General features: G+C 36.8%; 1 non-coding gene across 1 annotated transcript; it reads left to right on the top strand.

Annotated features, from left to right (window-relative positions):
• The first annotated feature begins 5,279 nt into the window (after window positions 1-5,279).
• LOC141644445 (small nucleolar RNA R71) lies at window positions 5,280-5,386 on the top strand. The gene has a single exon (XR_012544063.1). It is a non-coding gene; the product is annotated as a small nucleolar RNA R71 (small nucleolar RNA).
• Window positions 5,387-23,591: the final 18,205 nt, after the last annotated feature.

Here is a 23,591-nt window from a genome sequence, read left to right as displayed (position 1 = left end):
ACAAGACAATATATACAAAGGAAATGAACTTGTTTTTGGGTTTTCAATTTTTCAATTTTTATGGGTTTTTTGAATAAGAGTTAAATGTTAGAATTCCCATCCCCACACTAATATGGGCATTGTCCTCAATGGCCAAAATGATGGAAATTATGCAAAGATGATGCATGATTTCTATACTAAATGCAATCTACACTAAGCTACACTACATGATGCATGGTTTTTGTTATGACGGAGAGGATAATTTAGATTACCTCCCGTTGCGTATGCATTAACTTCCCCAAACCGAGTGAGACACTATTGCTAATGTCCAAGGATGGGTATAGTTCATGCACACACTATGCTATGCATGAAACTAATTTGTCATTTTGGATTTTACAAATGGGAACAATAAAATAAGAACACCTCAATGGTACCGAGGTGTGAGTTCTTTGATGTTGCTAGGACTACTCCAACAATGATCAAAATTAAATAAAATACAAAGAGATATAGACAAACCATTGGAGTGTAGGAGTCTCCAAGGCTTGCTAGTCTTCCATCATGCTATCATCATCACCACTTCCCTCATGAGAAGTGGTCACATTGCCACTTTCCTTGTCATTTGCTTCTTCACTTTCTTCCTCATCATCTTCACCATCCCTTTCTTCTTCTTCACTTGCTTCTTCCTCAATATTATCATCAACTTCTTCATCATTTCCAACAACCTCATTGTCTCCCACCACGTCCCTAGATGCACCCGGAAATAAGACTTCTCTATCCGCCCAACTAGGCAAAGGACAAGATGGATCAAGGAGTCCTTGCCTAGCTAGATGTAGGAGGGGTGGATATTGAGCCAAATACGCATTTTTCCGATCTTCATGGGCTTGCTTGTGCATTGCTTGCATGAGAAGAGTCACATAGTCTTTCCCAATTTCAATTCCTTCCGGCTTGAACTCTTCATACTCAAAGGGGTAAGGTGGTATGACAATGGAAGAGGAGGGGGTTTCAAGATCACCCTTTTGTTGTTGAATGATATACTCGGCTTCTTCGGAAAGGGGAAGTAGATAATTGGTCCGGTGGACGCTTAGGCGACAAATCTTCGAGGGCAAGGTGAACGATCTAGCTTCACTAGTTAACCATCCATATTTAGTGTCAAGGGGGTTATGGGCAACCCACTTGAACTTGTGAATCATAATATGCATATCAATAAGATGGCCACCTTCCTTTGCTTTGTACTTCTTATCCTTATTGAAATTAGGATCAAAGTTCTTAGCTAGGACCGTGACTAGGCCGCCATTGACAATAACGGTCGTGCCCTTCTTCCCACTATCAACATTGAGCCATCTATCAACCAATAGCCTCAAAGAATTGTAAGGCTTGGTATGAATTCTTCCGATATTCAAAGCCGATTCAAGGAGAATAAAATCGAGTCTTGTGAAATGATTGGTGTCTTTCCTAGCAATTATGGTATTTCCCACAACCTTGTGCCATACTCTTATGCCCGGATGATGGACCAAAAGAGCACGACATGCATGAAAATCCTCAAATTTCTTCCCGGAGATTGCCTCCCAAAGAGGCTCGGGGTCATACTTTCCATAATGCTTAAGATAACTCGATTCATCACTAAGACCCAAAATTTCACCTAATTCCGTAAAGGTAATGCGTCTACTAACATTAGCTAGACGAAACTCGAGATTTTCTCTATTCTCAACATTGGTGACTTTCAAAGAACTTAAAAATTCCAAGACAAGGGAGGGGTATGTCAATTCCTTTGTTTCAAACAATTTCTTCAACCCCATGGCTTTGAAAAAGGCTTTTGTTTGTTCAAGAACACCCAATTTTTCCAAGGTATCTTCACATATGAATTTGGTGGATTGTAATGATTTCATAGCAAACTTGACAAAGGTATTTCTATGGGTATCGGAAATAAAAGTTACCTCCGGATAATGAAAAAGTTGATTAATTACCGGAGTAGAAGATGTTGATGGTCCCATAGAAGGTTGTTGTTGTTGTTGCACTTCCAAGTTTGGTGTTGCCACCACCATAGCCAAAGCTTTCTTTGTTTGAAGAGTCTTTTGCCTTTGTGAGAGTGCCTTAGCCTTTGGTGCCTTTGTTGCCTTTGTTGCACCCTTAGTCCTTGCCATTGATGAGCATAACCAAGAAAAGAGTGAAAAATCTTCAATTTGTAGTATGCCCAAATCGATTTGAAGGTGAAAGGCTTTGTCTTTATGAAAACAAAAATCGACTCAAAGGTTTGAAGATTTTGTTCTTGGTTTTGATTTTTGTTGAAGAAGGAGTGATTAATTTGTTGTTGGAAGGATGGTTTGATTTGATTTTGGTGAATGTTGTTGAGGGTTTTTGTTTTTATGATGGAGAGGATGAGGGTTTTGATGTTGTGGGTAGTGTTTATGAATGAATGAATGAAGATGGGAGGGGTTATAAAGAGGCCGAAAATTTCAAAACTGCAGGGGCAATCCGTGCGGATTAGGCTCAATCCGTGCGGATTCTGCTTCTTCTACCCTTGCAAAAACTCGCCTAAAGACGGGCGGATTTCGTACAATCCGCTCGGATTTGCTGAACACGGGACGGGCGGATTTGCTCAAGGACGGACGGATTTTGTCCGCAGAAATTTGCTTGTTTTCCTGTTTGCAAAGACGGGCGTCTTTCTCACAAGACGGACGGATTCTTCAGGACGGGCGGATTTTCAGAAATCCGCTCGGATTCTTTAACAGTCAAGAAAATTTCAAAATTCAGCTCAGTTCAAGACGGGCGTCTTTTCTGCAGGACGCTCGGATTGCATAAGACGGGCGGATTCTTGGGAATCCGCTCGGATTCTTCCTCTGTGTACACGGATTCAGTTCCACCCGTGCACAGCGCATTCCCTTTATCATTCTTCCATTCTTTCTTCAAGTCTTGTGTTCTTCATTGTGGGGGCACTACTAAGGCATGGATAGCCTAGGCAATTGCCATCCCCACACTAAGGTAAAGCACTACACATCAATTTGAAGTTGTTAGTCCCTCCCTCACTTCTCTCTTACATGACAATTATTTTGATCAAAGTAACTAAAAATCCAAAGATGACAAAAATGCAATACAAGAATTGAAATGTAAGTTAGGAAGTTAGAAATATTTACAAGTGGTGGTTGAGGGAGGACTCCACCAAACTCTCATTCTTGATGAGATGTCAAGGGGGCATGTTCAAGGTGTTGTTGATGTTGCTCAACACCTTGAAGAAGTAATCAAAAGCTTGTTCATTATCATGGTAGAGGTCCTCAATAGACCGTGGCCCTTGTTGTTGATCATGATCGATGGCATGTCCAATGTAGGGATTAAAAATCCCTTCAAATTCGTCGTCCCAAAGACCACAAACTTCATTGAGTTGATCATTGAAAATCTCTTGCTTAGATGGAGACAACTCTCCCAATTTCTTCTCTTGGCCAATGAGGCCATCCTCTTCTTCCTTGGTTGATTTTGATGAGCTTTGCAAGCTCTCCTTGTTACTATTCACTTGCTCTTTGAATGGAGCATCTTCAATTTTCTTCCTCCATTGGAGTTCTGATTTCTTCCTTTCATCTTTTCGGCTATAATGATCAATCATGAAACATGGCTCATGCAAACGAGGAGCTCTCATAGTCTTGTCAAGATTAAAAGTTATGCTTTCATCTCCCACTTCTAGAGTGAGCTCTCCATGTTTCACATCAATCACCGCACCGGCGGTGTGTAGGAAAGGTCTTCCTAGGATGATTGGAATGTTGGAATCTTCCTCCATATCAACAATGACAAAGTCCACCGGGATGAAAAACTTCCCAATTCGCACGGGACCATCTTCCCATATCCCTAACGGTGTCTTCGTCGATCTATCGGCCATTTGGAGTGTGATGTTGGTGCATTTAAGCTCTCCCATCCCCAACCTTTTACTCACCGAGTACGGCATGACACTCACACTAGCCCCTAGATCACATAAGGCTTTGTTGATCGTCGTGTCGCCAATGGTACACGGTATTGAGAAGCTTCCCGGATCCTTTAACTTTGGAGGTGAACTCTCTTGAAGTATTGCACTACTCACCTTAGTGAAGGCGATAGTCTCAAGTTTCCGGATCGACTTCTTCTTTGTGAGGATATCTTTCATGTACTTTGCATAGGCCGGAACGTGATTGATTAATTCCGTGAAAGGAATTGAGACTTCTAAATTCTTCACAATTTCCATGAATTTTCCAAGTTGATCATCAAATTTGGGCTTGGCTTGACGACTTGGAAAAGGAAGTCTAATCACAATGGGCTCCTTCTCTTTGGCCTTGTCTTCATTTTTCTTTGAACTTTCTTCTTTTGATGATTCTCCATCTTTGGAGTTTTGCACAATTTCTTCCTTTCCACTAGCTTTCACAACTTCATCCTCAACTTGCTTCTTTGGTGCTTCATACCTTGTACCACTTCTCAAGTGAATGGCACTAACCGTTTCATGTCTAGGGGGATTACTTTGAGGTGGTAATTGCCCCTTTTGTCTTTGTGAGCTTGAAGATGCTAGTTGAGTCAATTGTGTTTCCAACATCTTGGTGTGAGCTAGAATGTTGTTGATGGTGGTTTCCTTTGCTTGGCTATCTTTTTGCATTTGGGTGAAAAATTCTTGTTGATTCTTTTGCATTTGGAGGACCGCTTTTTGGACATCAAAACCTTGGTCATTTTGGTGATTGTATGGATTTTGATTTTGGTAACCTTGGTTTTGATTGTAAAAGGGTCTTTGATTTTGGTTTCTCATGGGTGGTGGAGTGTATGTTGTTTGAGGGTTTTGAACATTTTGGCTTTTGTATGAGAGATTTGGATGGAACTTGGTATTTTCATTGTAAAAATTTGAATAAGGGGTACCACTTTTATATGCTTGGAAAGCATTCACTTGTTCGGTTGTTCCCCTACACTCACTTGGGTCATGACCCAAAGTTCCACAATTCTCACATATCCCACTTGGGATTGATGAGGATGCCGTCATGGCATTGACATGATGCTTCGATGATTTTGAGTTTTCCTCAAGTCTAGCCATAGCTTGTTCAAACTTCAAGTTGATTGTATCGATATGGGAGCTTAGTTGGGCACCTAATTGAGTAACGGCGTCCACTTCATACTTTCCTCCTCTAGTAGCCTTGCGAGGCCTACTATATTGTGAATTGTGGATTGCCATCTCTTCAATTTTGCTCCAAGTTTGGTTGTCATCAACCTCGGTGAACATCCCATTCGATCCCATATTGAGAATGTTCCTAGAATCTTCATATAAACCATTCCAAAATTGTTGCACCAAAAACCATTCGCTAAGTCCATGGTGAGGACATGAGCGACAAATTCCCTTGAACCGCTCCCAAGCTTCATACAAAGACTCTTCATCCCTTTGCTTAAAACCCGTAATTTGAGCTCTTAGCATGTTGGTCTTTTCCGGTGGGTAGAATTTTTTGTAGAAAGCTAGAGCCAACTTCTTCCAAGAATCTATTCCAACGGTGGCCTTATCAAGGCCCTTCAACCATTGCTTTGCGGTGCCGATTAAGGAAAAAGGAAATAAGACCCATCTAATTTGGTCTTGAGTCACGTCCGTTTGAGAGATAGCATCACAATAATCGCAAAAGGTTTCCATATGAGAATGAGGGTCCTCACTAGGCATCCCCCCAAATTGGCTCCTCTCAACTAGTTGGATGAAGGCGGACTTGGCAATAAAATTTCCGGTGAGATGTTGCGGTGTAAGAGTACCATTTGGTAGATTCTCCTCGGTGGGTACGGAGTGTGACGAAAATTTTGGCATTGTAGGTGGATTTTGTGGGGTATTGTGTAATGGGTTTTCTTCTCCTTCTATTGCGAAAGGATTGACAAACTCACTAGTAGGTTGAACAACTTCACCAACACCTCTCAAATTCCTCCTAACAAGTCTCCTATTGTTCGTCAAGGTTCTTTCGATTTCACGGTCAAAAGGTAACAAATCACTTTGTAACCTTCTAGACATGCAAAATATCAAACAACTCAAAAACAATTAGAACAAACCTTGAGGAGTTTTACTTCCTCAAGGTGAAGAAAGACACAACTAATAACAAAAAGGAAATCTAAGTCAAACAAACACCGTCCCCGGCAACGGCGCCATTTTTTGATGCGATTCCGCTAAGTGTTCACAAATTAAGATGTGGTCGTTGGTCACGGTCGAATCAAAACACAATTTATAGCTTAACAAGCAACTCTACAATTAGTAAAGAGGCAAGTAAAGGTCGGATCCCAAGGGACGGGAGTTGAAATGAGATTTCTATTGTAACTAGTGGTGTCTAAGGGGTGTCACAAATTGGGTTGATGTAGAAGGTTACTAAACTAGAATAACAATGAAAATAAACAAGCAAGATGAATAAAAAGGGGTGTAAACAATTGATTAAAGGCACTAGGGTGTCATGGGGTCACAGGGGATTCATGGGATATGATCATACGAACATGTTCTCAAATTATAAGCAAGCAATTATTGTTGTGATGGATTGAGTTGGGTTATATCTTACAATCCTAGGAAAGTTTGGGTCCCGGAGCCGAATCGATTAGATTGTACAACACCTACAAGTCGACTTAATCTTCCCTACTCAACAACATGCATGGTCTAATGAGACTCGAGTTGGGTTATGTCTTACAAGTCTCATTGAAAGGATAGGAGATGATAGTAAATGCAAGGATTCATAGGCTTAGCATTTCATCAAATATAACATGTGCATGAGTTGAGATCAAAACAAGCAAGCAAATAAAACATGAAAGCATATTAATTTAAGCATGAATCATTCCCCATGTTGGTTTCCCCTAATCACCCATTAACCCTAGCTAAGAGACTACTCACTCATTATCATGCTGATCATGCTAGCAAGGTTGTCAATCATACTAACAATATGAAACATGATGAATAAATGAAAGTAATTAACAATAATTAAAAAGGGATTAAGAGATTATACCTACTAATGATTCCAATAATAAAGCAAGAATAATAGAAGTACTTGAATGCTAGATTGAGAGGTTGTCAATCTCCCAATAATAACCCAAATAATCTCCAATTACCCAAAATAAAGGATGAACAAAAGAGAGATTAAAGAACTAAAACTTGGATTAAAACTTGATTAATACTTGATTACAATATTGAAGAGAGATTTGATTGATATTAACTACACTAATTATTGATAAGAAGAACATGCTCCTCTAATTAGCCTAATGGGGTATTTATAGTGAAAATTAGGGAGGATGCATTAGGGTTAACTAAGGGCTAAACTAGTAATTACACTTTTTAAGTTGAGCAAGGAGGACCCGGTATTTTTCGAGAGAAGGGCTTCTCTTTTCGTAGCTTGAAGAAGACAATCCGTCTTTGTGAAGAAATCCGGGCGGAATAAGGTCGGGACGGCCGGATTTGGCCGGTGGAATCCGAGCGGATTCGAGGAATCCGGACGGATTGTTGAGGGGAATCCGAGCGGATTCAGGCACGGACGCTCGGATTGTGCGGGGCTGGACGGGCGGATTGCGACAATCCGCTCGGATTGTCGATCAAAGATAGTAACTTCTTCTTTTCTTCCCTTTTCTTCATAAATTCCTTGGGGATTTCCTTGGGGACTCAAGGATCTTTCCTCAACATTGCTCTTCTACTATGATATGTACAAAGGCCTTCTAATCTTGTCTCTCCTTGATGCTTGGTCATTGAATTCGGTCAATTTAGTCTCGTTTTGCCATGAAAATGCAAGATTCTTACTCCTTTCCTACCAAGGGATCAAAATCTCAAAGAATATGCAAAATAATGAACTAAAGATAAGAAATGACCCAAATAAGCACTAAAAAGCATGGAAACAACGCTAATTCGGGGGCTAAATATGCGCCAATTATTGTCACATCAATGGATGTGGCTAGTCGAAGGGAATGAGTGCGATAGGAATTGTCCATCCCCTTGTCAGGGTTAAAACAATATCTCAGGGCCACTCAAGGAGTAATGAACTGGAAATGCGTGGCCACGCTCGGAAGGTATCTATGATAGATGAATCCGGTCAATCAGTTGTTCTCCAGATCGAGGAAACCACTCTCGATATGATCACTTGCAAGTACAACCCGAAAGACACCTTGCATTGAGTGGGAGATAGTAATAGGACAAGAGAATTGGTGACGCACACTTGTCGAGGACAAGTGGAAGATTGTTGGGAAATGTGTCCTCAACAATAGTGCGATCACATGATTTAAATATCATTATTAAATCTCATTTTAAGAATACATGTGGGATGTAATATTTTACAATGTCAACTGGTCCACACATATCGGTAATGATTGGCTGACTAGAGTTTGACATTACCGTCGTGCGACGGTGGTGATCAGTTGATCCCCTTAGGTCATACCTAAAGGGTAACACTCTTAATTGATTATTTAATTGAACGTATGACGATACGGGTTAATTAAATTACTTAAAATTGACGGACGATTTTGGAAGTAATATTTACGTGTCTCATTGAAATTTTATTAAATAAGATACGGTCTCAGTAATCGAATTGTTTCATTACTTAGATGAAATTATTGTTTAAGGAAACAATTGCATTTGAATGAATAAATTATTATAAATACAAGATGTTGTGATTTATAAATTGGTAAAAATTTTGGTACAAGTAATTATGAATTACTAGGTCGATTTTGTATATGACGTATTTTATTAATACGTTGATTTTTAATATGTTAAAAATACATAACAATTTTATGTGACATGTGACATATGACAAATTGACAAAGATAAAATGGAATCCATTTTATCTCATTTGGACCGAAAATAAGGAGGGAGAATGGTGTTTAAATTATGTTGTATTTTGAGTGGAAAACAATATAATTACACCTAGCCATATCCATGCAAGCCTATGTTTTCTTGGATAGAAAAACTTCACCATGCATTGGCTCCCTCCTCTCCTTCCCACCGGTTTTCCAAGAGCAAAAGAGAAAGTTTTTCTCTATCTTTTTATTCATACTTTTGCATAATATTTTCTAGTTTAAGAAATAAAAAAATGCTCTCTACATCTTATGAAATTAGAGAGATAAAAACTCCAAAAATCCTTCCTCTATATACCGAAATTATAGAGTACAAAATAATTATTTTGGGTCAATTTTTAGTTAGATTATTATTATTCTAGATCTAATAATATTAATCTATTAAGGGGTTATCTTGGGTATATGCTTTTGGGAGAGGTTCTAATTTGAACCTTGTTCATCCAATATTTGGAAGCTCAAGAACAAGTGAGTAGGTGAACTCACTTGTGCCCACAAAACCGAAACATCCAATGTAAGATGATGATTTCTTCTCTATATTTTATATTGTTTGCATGCATAAGATCATTCATTAATTTTATGACAAATTAAATTAAAACATATATGAATATGTTGAGTATATAGATCTACTTTTCCTTCAGATCTAATGGTTGAGATTCACGGGACGGACTCACCTAAGATACCTAGACTCACCGGATGCAGTTTCTATATAGAGGTGGGATCCGGTGAGTCCACCTAAATATTTGAGTCCATGAGTCCATAAAACAATATCACGCACTATACAAAACAATATCACGAAATTATTTTTTTCAAAATAAAAAGTTTTTATTCGAAAATTATTTTTTTCGATTTTTTTTTTCTAAATTTTTTTTTCGATTTTTTTTTTCGAAAATTTTATTTAACAATTTTTTTTCGTGTAAGCTGTGATATTGTTTAGTATAACGTGTGATATTGTTTAGCATAACTTGTGATATTGTATTACAAAACAATATCACGAAATTTTTTTTTTCAAAATATTTTTTCCGAATTTTTTTTTTCGAAAATTTCTTTTAACAATTTTTTTTCGTGAAAGCTGTGATATTGTTTAGTATAACATGTGATATTGTTTAGCATAACGTGTGATATTGTATTACAAAACAATATCACGATTTTTTTTTTCAATTTTTTTTTTCAAAAAACTTTTTTTCCCAGCTGTGATATTGTTTAGTATAACGTGTGATACTGTAAGTTGTGATATTATTTAATATAACGTGTGATATTATATTATGGACTCACGGACTCAAAAAGATAGGATGGACTCATGTGATCCTAATTCTATATATATATATATATATAGAAATTGAATCATGTGAGGCACCCTTCTTAGGGTGAGGTAGCTGTACCCATTCTAAATCGTTAGATTTAAAATTATAGACGCACAAGATATTAACACGTGTCCCCTAATAATTCCTAACTAATCGCACCTTTCCTCTCAAACAAAATCAATAATCACCCTCACTTTCTCTCTCTTAATCTCGTCTTCATCAACGCTCCGTTTTCGCCATTATTCTGAGCTCCGTCTTCGCCATTCACCCAGATTTCGACGCCATTTTCTTGCCGAGCTTCCTTCCGCCATTATCACTAAGCTTTTTGACCTCCATTAACATCCTGAAGTTAGGTAATTTCAATCACTCATTTCGATTCATCCCGATTTTATTCCTCATTATTCACAAAAATTTTCGATCAACTTATTTACTTTGTTAAATTCTCTATCAACTAGTACAATTACTGATTTTCTTTCTTTTTTATGCAGGTTTTGATCGATTTGAGAGGAAATCTTCGTTCATTCCGTCTTTTTCGATTAATCTCGTCTTCGCCATTATCACTGACCTTTCATTCCGTATTTTTCACACTAACTTTCAATCGACTTAATTAATTGGTAAAATTCAAGCTCAACTAGTTTAATTACTTATTAATTTGTTTTTGTGCAAGTTTTAATCGTTTATTGAGCTCAAGCGTGCACAATAGGAATGCATACAATTAATTGAAGATGATTTCTCCGCTTTTTTGTAAGATCCTTCCCCTTTCTTATCTATTTACTACATCGATTTCAATTTTTGAGTGTATTTGAATTTGATTGATTATCTTTTGTTTAATTGGCGTGTGTTGGGATTGATGGAAGAATTAGTTTCGAAAAATTAGATTGAGGAAATAAATGATTAAACATTTATTAGGATTCCGATTGCGAATCATGGGGTGTATTTGCTTTGAAGCAATATACTAATGGTGAAAAACTAAATCATGTATGCTGTATGCAATTTAGCAATTCACCATGTTTGGGGTATTTTGTAGGAGAAGGTGATATGTTTAAATTCTCAAGGCGATTTTTTAACTTCCTTTCTGATTCATGAATATATGTATATGGAATTATGCATTCTAATTTATAGGATTTCTGACTCTAAAAGTGAGCTGGGGTTAATGATATATTGATCATACAAGTTTGTTGGTATTGCCTATAACTATGTCGTTTTAAAGCTTAGGAGCTTCACACATGAGCCCTTGCCAAGTCTTTGCATCTTTAAATGTTAATTTGGCTGCTGATTTTGGTTGAGGCCTTGAGACATATATTATGAGAATTGTTGAGTGTATTTGCCTAAACACTGTTGGACGAAACGCCTGAATGACCTAATACTTGACCACCCACCTCAGTTTTGACCTCTTCTACAACAACATTATCATTCTCCATACAATCACTATTTTTTCCTCCTTCACCTGCAGCATTGATACATCATCATGACTCTTGCTCGAAACGCCTGATTGACCTAATACTTGACCATCCACCTCAGTTTTGACCTCTTCTCCAACAACATTATCATTCTTTACACAATCACTAATTTCTTCCTCCTTCACCTCCAGCACCATTGACACATCATGACTGCTTCCCGAAGCGACTGACTGAGCTAATACTTGAGCAGCCACATCAGTTTTCGCCACTTCTCCAACAGCATTATCATCCTCCATACAACCAGTGCTTAGTTCCTCCTTCACCTCTACCATTGATACATCACCCGCCTCAACCGAGCTTTGGTTCCTAAAATCCCTCTTATTCCCCATAACCCCAGAAACCTTCCTCCCTCGTTCGGAACACTCGAAACACCTAACCAACTCCTCACCAGACTCTAAACTCTCCATAACACTCTCCCTATCACAATGACAACTAGGATCAAGCGCAAACACAGGCAACAAATAAACATACCTCCTACGATCACAAAACTTCTTACCATTAAACGACGGCGTAGTAAGTCTTTACCGTCATTTCCACATACCTTAATAGGAGTGGAGTTTAAACAAACATATATAAGATTGCCTTTTGAAGTAGTAAGTCACCAAAGCAGCCAAACTGATGTTGTTGCTTTGTTGTGCAGTCAATTAAAATCTTGTGCTATCTTTGCTCTGGAATGTGTACTTAGCGTGTCTGTGGCAATAAAATTCCCCGAACTTCAAGGGAGTTGGTGAAAACCCCGACTTAGTATTTTTTACCACCGGGCTTCAATTTCAGCCTTTTTCTTGCTCAAACCTTAGAAAGCAGTAGACAGTAGACACCTTTTGTTCCTACTTTAGACCAATCTCTTTATGATAGTTTGTCTATAGTGCAAAATAATACGCAGTACAATTTTACCTTAAAGTCTCAAAGACTATTGCCGATTGGCTGAGCAAGGATCAGTTGAATGTACACAAAGAAACTTTTCTTTCTTAATTAGAGATTATGCAAGGGAAAGATTACAAATAGACATGATAAAACAAACTTAAACCTGAAGAATTGATCTGAAATATGTGAATTTGATATTTGACTGCACAGTAGATGTGGCTAACTTGGATTGGACCCAAAGTCTGAACCTAATTTGGCATATTCGAAAGACTCGTAACTAAATGAATCTAAATGTCCCACATGAACCTATCTGATTGCGCACTAGAAATGCCTCATTCCTGTTTTTATTTTTCACTGGCATACAAAAGGCCTTCCTTTATCGCTTACGGTTGGTACTATGTATTTGATTTGGTCGATTTTGAATTTCCGTCACGGTGATTCTTTTAATGTGGATGTGTTTTCGGATGTGACGGATGATGATGTGTTTTCATTATGTTGCTATCCTTGCTACTGCTGTTACCGCTGCATACAAAAGGCCTTGTTGACTTGCTGTCAAATACTTTTGAGTCTGTTTTTTATGCGCAATGCTTTCGTTTACAATCTAATTTAGATGTATATCTACGGAAGATATTGTACTTTTTAATGCTTCCATGTTATCTATCTCTGGATTATAATGGAGTATAGCAAAAAAAAAAGTCATTAAGCTAGATGAATTCTTGATATTGTGAGCAGTCGTTAATTTGATAATTTGACACAATTCAATTCAACTAGGTTTGTTGGTATAAAGCACACAAAGTTAAGGTGGACATCAAGTTAGTTTCTAGCAAGTGCTTACTGTGCAGAAATTAATTAATAATGTCAAACCCATATTAATTATGCTCTATTGGAAGGATTGGTTCCAAGATTAAGTCTGCTTAATCGTATTACTTTGACATTCTTGTTGTTAAGTTAGCTATTGAAATGGCAAGAGGGGGATGTAGCAGTGAATGTTTTATAGGTTAGAGAATGAAATTTGAAATAGAAGTTGAAAGTTGAAACAACCATTGAGAAAGAGTAGTACCATGGATAAATGCGTTTTAATATCGTTGAAGGATCAATCATGTAGAGAAATCGATTTTGGGTGATTAAATTTTGTAGGATAGGGTTTTGTAATGTTTGCTCAGTTTTACAACTTATTTCATTATTTTAGGAGTAATGGGCAAGAGAAGGACCTAAACTATCATCGTTTTACGGTCTATGCCAATCAAATCTGTTTTGTTCAACTATCTCGAGTGCGTCATTTACAAGCAAGTTGGGGCAGTCGGGTGTTTTTGCTGTCTTTTTGGTAGGTACATTCAAAGTATGTCCGATCATTTTTAAAATTCCTTTCTTTCTTCACTGATTTTCGTCTTCAGTTTATCTTCTGGGTGCTTGATTTCTGAAAACCAAAATTTTCGTCTAATGTTTTAACGCTTTCGTTGATTAGTGTTTACTTCGGGTTTATTCCGCAATCAATTTGCTGTTGGTTTCATCTATTGCAGGTTTGGGGGAGATGTTTCTAGCCAAATTATTTACTAAATTCAATCATGTTGTTGGTTGGAGTCATGACAAGTTCATATCTTGGGTGCGTCAGATATATATTTCCAAATGCATGCTTGTAAATTAATCCAGTAATTTCCTGTGTTTTTTTTTTACCTGCAGAAGTATACTGATTTCAATGAACATCGCGTTGTTTCTATTCGAGATAGCAAGCCCTATAAAGAATTCTGACAATAACCTTTGGTCACTGCCTTTGATGTATGGCGCCAAGGTTAATGATTTGATCATGCTCGGAGAATGGTGGAGACTTTTGACACCCATGTTTCTGGTACATCCTATGTTCATTTGACAATTTCACCTCTGAAAATGTGTTTGTGAAGTGTTTACTGCAAATGGGTTATTTCGGCCAAGTATTCATCAATTGTATCCTTGTTATATGGTTGATGAAGTGATGCCTAAACTAAACTATGTGGTTTAATTTGTGAAGCATGCAGGATTTCTGCACGTCGAATTTAGTTCATGTATGCCTGTTATTATGAAAGTAACAAGAATCTCACTTCAGGTTGTGAGAGAGACTTTCAGAAGTTCGTTCCTGATGCCCGTTCTACAATCACGGAGTCATATGGTAATTTATCTAGGGTTGTTCATCACATTGACAATCAATCGCAGGTTAGGCTTTTCATTGTTGCATATCTAAAGGCTATTAGCTTAAGGTTCCCCTTATTTAATCTTTGTTATGTACTCGTATATCTTAACGGCTATTAGCTCAAATGGGAGACCAATGTGCAAATCTTGCACAAAGGTATGAGTTCGAATCTCATATAGCCTAGTTAATTTAAGAATTTAGTGTATTAAGCTTAAATACAATAACATTGAGGATGAGTTAGCCAAATCTGTACTCAGATGTGCAAAATTGAGGATGAGTAGAAGAAGCTCAAACTTAAATGTGCACAAACGGCGTGCATAAGCCAAAACGTCGTGCAGAGCCACTAAAGGAGCAAAGGATTACGATTTTGAGTCCTTTGTAAAGTCAATGTAAGAAATTATCTAAATTGGGTGCAATTGGACATGACAGAAAAGGCCAAAACCCAAAAGTCCACTAGAGAAATACCAATTAGGCTTTGAAGTAACAAAGAGTGATCAATAACCAACATGGGAGTCGAACCCACACCTTGTGCATTGCACAACGCTCTGCCATTTGAGCTAATTGGTTTTAAAATAATTAAATCATTCCACTAGTTTTCATCATGTGAGTTTTTCTCTTATCTCTGCTCCCCCTGCCATTAGAGGACCGACTGAAGAAATTGATTCTCGAGGTGTGCTCTAGTCCTTACCATGGAACTTTCCATTTTTTGGTTAACTGCTACGCTAAAAAGAAATAGTTGTCACTTTGGTATTTTGCTCTGTACTAGTATAGTTGTGTATATAGCTTCTGATCTTTTTCCACGTTAATGTTGAGGACAAAATTAATTGCGGTTTTTTTGAATATGTGCTGCTTTAGTTCATTCCATCTTGAAAGAATGTGAAAGAAAATCATACCCCCATTTATTTTAACCACTTATGATGATCAAGTTTCACAAAATAAGGTTTGAGATTCACCAAATAAGGAAAAGAGCAAAAAACGTGATTTTAACCACTTATGATGACCAAGTTTCACAAAACAAGCTCTAAGATTCACTGAACAAGGTTTGAGATTCACAAAACAAAGTCTGAGATTCACCAAATTAAGAAAAGAGCAAAATAGGTGATTTTAACCACTTATGATGATCAAGTTTCACAAAACAAGCCTTAAGATTCACTGAATAAAGTATGAGATTCACAATATAAGGTTTGAGATTCACCAAATAAGGAAAAGAGCAAAAAACGTGATTTTAACCACTTATGATGACCATGTTCACAAAACAAGCTCTAAGATTCACATAACAAGGTCAGAGATTCACAAAACAAAGTCTGAGATTCACCTAATAGAGAAAAGAGCAAAATAGGTGATTTTAACCACTTATGATGATCAAGTTTCACAAAACAAGCCTTAAGATTCACTGAATAAGGTATGAGATTCACAAAATAAGGGCTGAGATTCACCAAATAAGGAAAAGAGCAAAAAACGTGATTTTAACCACTTATGATGACCAAGTTTCACAAAACAAGCTCTAAGATTCACTGAACAAGGTCTGAGACTCACAAAACAAAGTCTGAGATTCACCTAATAAAGAAAAGAGCAAAATAGGTGATTTTAACCACTTATGATGATCAAGTTTCACAAAACAAGCCTTAAGATTCACTGAATGAGGTATGAGATTCACAAAATAAGGTCTGAGATTCACCAAATAAGAAAAAAAGCAAAAAAAGGTGATTTTTAACCACTTATGATGACCAAGTTTCACAAAACAAGCTCTCAGATTCACAAAACAAGCTGTGAAATTCACAAAACAAGACCTAAGATTCACAAAATAAGAGAAATAGCAAAATAGGTTATTTCAACAACTTATGACCAAGTTTAAAAATATTAGCTTTGCGTTTCACATAAAAAGTGAAATATAATTGTAAATTATGAAACTTTTGTGTGAATTGGTAAGTTACATCTTTTTTTGTTTTTTTTAGCTCATGAAATCTTTAATATATACATTTAATTTAAGAATATTAATGACGTCTTTTGATTTTATTTATTTGTATGTCACACAATATGTAATGACTTAGTAATCATTCATTTTTTTTAATAATTATATTAAACAACCAATAATCTAATAATAATTAATAATTAATAATTAAATAATCAATAAAAATGAATAGAAATTAATGGGGTATAAAATATCATGTGGAAATAAATTAAATGCTAATGCCATGTGAAATTAAATTAAATGCTTTAATCTAGCCTTTAAACTATATTGTAGAGATAAGTGAATTAAATTAATGCTCACTGAATAAGGTATGAAATTCACAAAATAAGGTTTGAGATTCACCAAATAAGGAAAAGAGCAAAAAACGTGATTTTAACCACTTATGATGACCAAGTTTCACAAAACAAGCTCTAAGATTCACTGAATAAGGTCTGAGATTCACAAAACAAAGTCTTAGATTCACCTAATAAAGAAAAGAGCAAAATAGGTGATTTTAACCACTTATGATGATCAAGTTTCACAAAACAAGTCTTAAGATTCACTGAATAAGGTATGAGATTCACAAAATAAGGTCTGAGATTCACCAATTAAGGAAAAAGCAAAAAACGTGATTTTAAACACTTATGATGACCAAGTTTCACAAAACAAGCTCTAAGATTCACTAAACAAGGTTTGAGATTCACAAAACAAAGTCTGAGATTCACCTAATAAAGAAAAGAGCAAAATAGGTGATTTTAACCACTTATGATGATCAAGTTTCACAAAACAAGCCTTAAGATTCACTGAATAAGGTATGAGATTCACAAAATAAGGCTTGAGATTCACCAAATAAGGAAAAGAGCAAAACACGCGATTTTAAACACTTATGATGACCAAGTTTCACAAAACAAGCTCTAAGATTCACTGAACAAGGTCTGAGATTCACAAAACAAAGTCTGAGATTCACCTAATAAAGAAAAGAGCAAAATAGGTGATTTTAACCACTTATGATGATCAAGTTTCACAAAACAAGCTTTAAGATTCACTAAATGAGGTATGAGATTCACAAAATAAGGTCAGAGATTCACCAAATAAGGAAAAGAGCAAAAAAGGTGATTTTAACCACTTATGATGACCAAGTTTCACAAAATAAGCTCTCAGATTCACTGAATAAGTTATGAGATTCACAAAACAAGGTGTAGGATTCACAAAACAAGGTCTAGGATTCACAAAATAAGAACAAGAGCAAAATAGGTGATTTCAACCATTTATGACCACGTTTCACAATATTACCTTTTAGTTTCACAATATAAGCTCTAAGATTTACAAAACAAGGTCTAAGATTCACAAAATAAGAAAAGAGGAATATGGGTGATTTCAACAACCACTTATGACCAAGTTTCACAATATAAGGTCTAAGATTCACAAAATAAGAGAAATAGCAAAATAGGTTATTTCAACAACTTATGACCAAGTTTAAGAATATTAGCTTTGTGTTACATAACAAGCTCTAAATTTCACAAAACAAGGTCTATGATTCACAAAATAAGGAAAAGAGCAAAGTACGTGATCTCAACCAATTATGATAAAGTTTCAGAGTATTATCTTCTGTGTTCACAAATCAAGCTTTAAGATTCACTAAACAAGGTCGAAGATTCACAAGATAAGAGAAATAGCAAAACAGGCGATTTTAACAACTTATGACCAAGTTTAAGAATATTAACTTTATGTTTCACAAATCAAGCTCTAAGTTTCACAAAAAAAGGCCTGTGATTCACGAAATAGCAGATTAGGCAAAAGATAAAAAAGGACACATAAACACAACTAAAAAGAGATCGCGTCACGCAAAGATGGTGGCATGACAAAACTACACTCCATAGTCCTTAAAATTTTCAAAAGAGTCAATTACGTCAATGGCAACCAATACATTTAATTACTTACTATGAACTGGAACTGTTTTTTTACTATGTTAGGCTAACACTACTGCAAGCAGCTTGAACTGGAATGTGAAGTGTTAAAGTAACACAGATTTTTTTTAACTAAGAAAGCGTATCCACCAATGGGACGCTAATGGGGTGACAACCTTGTACGAAAAGACGCCCATATACACATAGAAGGATGAGTAGTTTTATCAACTAAAGGAAAATGCTAGACAAATGGGAATCGAACTCGTACAACATTTACAATTGAATCACTGGTTTGCATCAAAATAATTGATTCCTCCAATTTCATGCACTCCATCAAACTTTCAAATAAACTAGAATCTCAAACATAAAAGGAGATGTTGATTTGACAATAGGCAGAAGTGCAACTGACCTCCTTCGTAGACTGATAATACACGACTAACATGGGATGAGAACAATAAATACAGCGGTTTTATGATAATCTCTCGCGTATTTTACTTTCCAAGTCCGCAAGTTCATCATAACTGAATGACACGGATGAATCTCAAACCTTATTTCGGCTTGTCAAATTCAATCTCGCGTATTCCTCCAATTTCATGCACTCCACTAGTCTTTAACCTGCATTTCGGCTTGTTAAATTCAATCAGAGCATCGATAGACTTCAACGACGCTGATGGCACATGAACTTCACCAGTGGTCTCCTCTCTCAAATACGAATCAACACTCCACAAATCACGGGTAGATAATGGAGCAGAGAAGTTAATAATCCCCCAGTGATCAAGAAAACGGAAAACTCGACCTAAATCATCATTTTCAAGACCAACACCCAATATGCTCAATTTTGATCAAAATTATGAAATTACCTGCAAATTAATCAAAATCTTGTTCGAAAATTGCTGAAATCGTGTTGCTGTATGTCGTTCTGATGAAATCTACGAACAATTCTGCCGGAAATCGCTGCAATTGATGTTGCTGATTGGATTTTTGGAAACGAGATTTTGAAAATCGTTGTGTGTTATATTTTTTAGAGAGAGAGTAAAGTATTTGTGCTCTTAATTGTTTATTTTAGATAGAGAAAATATTTGGGCCAAATGAAAAGTTAAGAATGACCCCAAATATCCAGCCCAATGAACATTGATAATCAGTCCATATTAATCAGTCCGCCCAAGTTTAAGGAATTTGGTGAGGCCGTCCGCCTCGCCATAATTAACGGCCTCACCGGATCCGGCCTATATATATATATATATATATATATATATATATATATATATATATATATATATATATATATATATATATATATATACATATATATATATATATATATATATATATATATATATACGGTAAGGATCCGGTGAGTCCACCCTCTTAGATGAGTCTTGTGTCCTAATAAGAACCGTCTGATTAAAGCTCATCAACGTCCCAAATTATGCCACGTCGACAAACTTGTGGCTGCAACAAACAAGGCAAAAAAAAAAGAATCTCTAACGCTTCAAAATAAGAAACCCTTCTCTCTCACTTCTAGGGATGTCAATGGATCGGGTTCGGGTCGGGTGGAGCCTCATCCGTCATCCATCCGTCTTTTTAAAATCTCATCTAACCCGTCCGTCATCCGTTAAACCTATCATCCGTCATCTATCCATCCATCATCCATGGATGAAACGGGTGGATCGGGTGATAAATGGATGTTGTGTATTTATAGATTTCAAGTTACAAAAAGTGATGATTTTTTATTCTATACAAAAAAAATGTTAGATAATTATTTTAGTTTAACTTTCTAATGGGTAGTTTCACAAAATATATATTTTGAGAGTAGAAAAATTTGAATATTTTATATCTTAATAATGTATTATATGTTAAAAAAATTAAATAAAAAGTAATTAAATCGGGTGATGGATGGATGGCGGGTGAAATTTCTTCATCCAATCCATCCGTCATCCGTCATCCGTTCCATCCGTCATCCATCCATCATCCATTTAAGTCGGGTTTTCATCCGTCTTTTAAAATCGGATGGATCGGTTTTTGATCGGGTGCGGATGAAGTTGACATCAGTCACTTCTCCTTATCTCCTCCGTAAATTTTCTCCAGATTTACAAACTTCCACAAGAAAATTATGCAATTGCTCCTTGTTTTTTCGAGGATCCGTTAAATTGGCGATAATATCAAGAGAATTAGCCAAGTATCACTATGAACCTAATGAAAGCTACAAAAGGAGGTAAAATTTGATGCTTAATGTTTATTATTTGAGAGATTAAATATTTTGAGCTGAAATGTTCAATTGATAGTGTTGCTACATGATTAATGTGCTATTTTCACTCATTTATATGTCTGTAGAACATTTTAGCGTAATAATTAGTTATAACTTGAAATTCTAGGGTTTGTGATTTTATTGATGATTTTTCTTCGATTTAATATTACTTTTAGTTGTTATAAACATGATTCACCGCTTTTTTATACTGTTTGCATCTATTTTAATGTTGATTCTGTCAATTTTGATTAATTAATTGCATTGTTGTTACAAACTTCGGCATACATTGTTACAAATTCATGATACATTGTTATAAACCTGGTTACGAAATACATCGACGACTTCAATGGTTGAGTAATATGCAATCTTGTACAAAGATGCGGGTTCAAGTCCTCTATAGCCTGTACGTGTTTGGTGTTAGTAGTGTTATTAAATGGAACAAGTAATGTTGTGTTATTATTGAATGTCTATTCAGATGCAAAATTATTTCCAAATTTTGTGTGACATTATGGTTGAATGTCTAATCATATACAAAATTAAAGAAATCTGGAATACTCTCGAGTGGAATAAGTATAATCCTTTCATTTTCCCAATCTATAAGCATGCTTTTTATATATATATATATATATATATATATATATATATATATATATATATATATATATATATATATATATATTTAGGATCTGGTGAGAACGAACACTCGGTGAGAACGAACTATCTAGCCCATTATTAATAACAAGCGCACTATCAGCCCACCCCATTATTAACAACACACTACCCAAAGCCCAAATCCCAAATCCAAATCCCATTCATCCTAATCTACGATTACCAGTTTACCACCAAAATCCGCAACCGCCACACCCATCGCCGACACCGAGCCCCGTCACTAACCGCCGTTGACACTACGCTGGCACCGATATGACCACCGTTATCGCCCCTCCTTCAATTCGCATCCCTTTCGCCCTTATTCCGCATCCAAAATCACCGCCGTTGACAGCGGTGCTGATTGGAAATGGGAGAGTCATTGTCGACGACGGAAGCAGATGAAGATTGGGGATGAGTGAAATTGGGGATTGACGGATTCTGGAATGTGTAATTGGAAAATGGTTATGAGTCTTCTCCCATTATTAATAACAAACGCACTATCAGTCCTCTCTTTTCTTTTTCCATCACCATCTTTGATTTCTCCGACCAACCATCAACATCTAATTTCTCCATCATCAGTTTATCACTGTTAGAGCTAAACGAAATAAGTGTGTATCTGGCTTATATATCGATGTATCTCAGATCAATTTTGTTGTACCTAACAACTAATTTTGTGTATCCATGTTAAGATACATTAAAATAGTGGTTAGGTACATCAAATCTTGATGTAGATACATTGAATAGATGGGAACAAATTACAGGTGAACATGGTGATGCGTCGATGAGGATTATGGTCAGAGTGAAGATGGAGACGCGAAAGAGGTCGCAAATGATGTAATAAAATGCAGCAGCAAGCCTTTGCCGGAGATATATGGTTGGTCGGAAAGTTCGATTGTGTTCGGTAGGGATGAGTGACATAGGATGGGTGATGCGTTTGTTTTTATTTGTGATGCTGGTGGCAGTATGTTGAAGGTGCATGTATGATTGTATGGTCGTGTGGCTGTCGGATATATGTTGGTGGTGTGCGGCCGTCAAACGAGCGTGCTGCTGGTGATAGCTTGCCGGAGCTCCGATTCTGATGACAGTATGTGAAACAAGGTGAAGTTGTGAAAGGGGATGTTGGTTAGTTCAAACGAGCGCGTGTTTTTTATTTTCCTAAAACTGTACTGTGTTTTTAGTTTAATAAAAGTTAGTTAGTTCGTTCTCACCGTTCTCACCGAGTGTTCGTTCTCACCGGATCTTGACTATATATATATATATATGGGCGGGTTCAGGTACGAACTGCCTTAACGTACGAACTAGCTTATTTTGACCTTTTTTTTTTTCTTCTCTTTTTTTTTTTTTTTTTTTTTTCAGATACACTTCATTTCTTTACTACATACACTTCTTATTAGATACATTTTATTACATATGTAAATACAAATTTTTCAACACTAAAATTATAGATGCACTTTTACACTTTTTTAAACTAATTTTTTTACGGATACATTTTATATTTTTTGCGGATACACATTACATTAAAGTCAGATACACATTTTAATATTTCTGGATACACAAGTTTATACTTCCAGATACGCATCATATTAATACCAGATACACATGCTTATACTGGCGGATACACATGTATCTCGTATTAATACCGTGTGTATCTAGGGTGGTATTTTGTGTATCCACCCTTCTACCATACTACCACATCCCACCACCTACCGCCGCCACCGCCACCACGCCCACCGCCATTAGCACTGCCCCACCTCCATCAGCATTGCCCTACCACCCCCACCATCCCACCACCGCCGCCACCACCGTCACCACCATTACCTTGCGTATTCGGTTGTAATATCGTGCGTATCCGAAATGGTATATTGTGTATCCACTATTACCACAACCACCACCACTGGCGCCTACCACCATCCCCACTGCCCCCACCACCACCACCGCCGCCACCTCCGTCACCGTCACCACCAATCCCAACTTCTCCGGCAACCCTCCTCCATCCCGTTTCAGTTCCATTCACTCTTCTTCTCCACCCCAATACACGACCTCCACGCGCCACCATTCTCGGCCAAACTCAGGCGATCCACCTCGTATCATCCTCCATTTCTGACTTTAATGGCTCTGATGTGCATCTCATCTCGTCCACCCCTAACTCTAATTCGAAATTAAACCAGATCTGGTCGAAAAGAGCTAAACCCCAACAATAACCACTTATCTCCACGGCCATAACCATCATTAAACCCCGACAACCGAAACCACGACCTCGTCAACTGGTTGATATATGTAAATCAGATATTTTA

The sequence above is a fragment of the Silene latifolia genome, chromosome 2 (genome assembly GCF_048544455.1).
Source record: "Silene latifolia isolate original U9 population chromosome 2, ASM4854445v1, whole genome shotgun sequence".
Lineage (NCBI taxonomy): Eukaryota > Viridiplantae > Streptophyta > Magnoliopsida > Caryophyllales > Caryophyllaceae > Silene > Silene latifolia.
The sequence above is the reverse complement of the archived record's forward strand: the minus strand, read 5'-3'. Positions and strand labels throughout refer to the sequence as shown.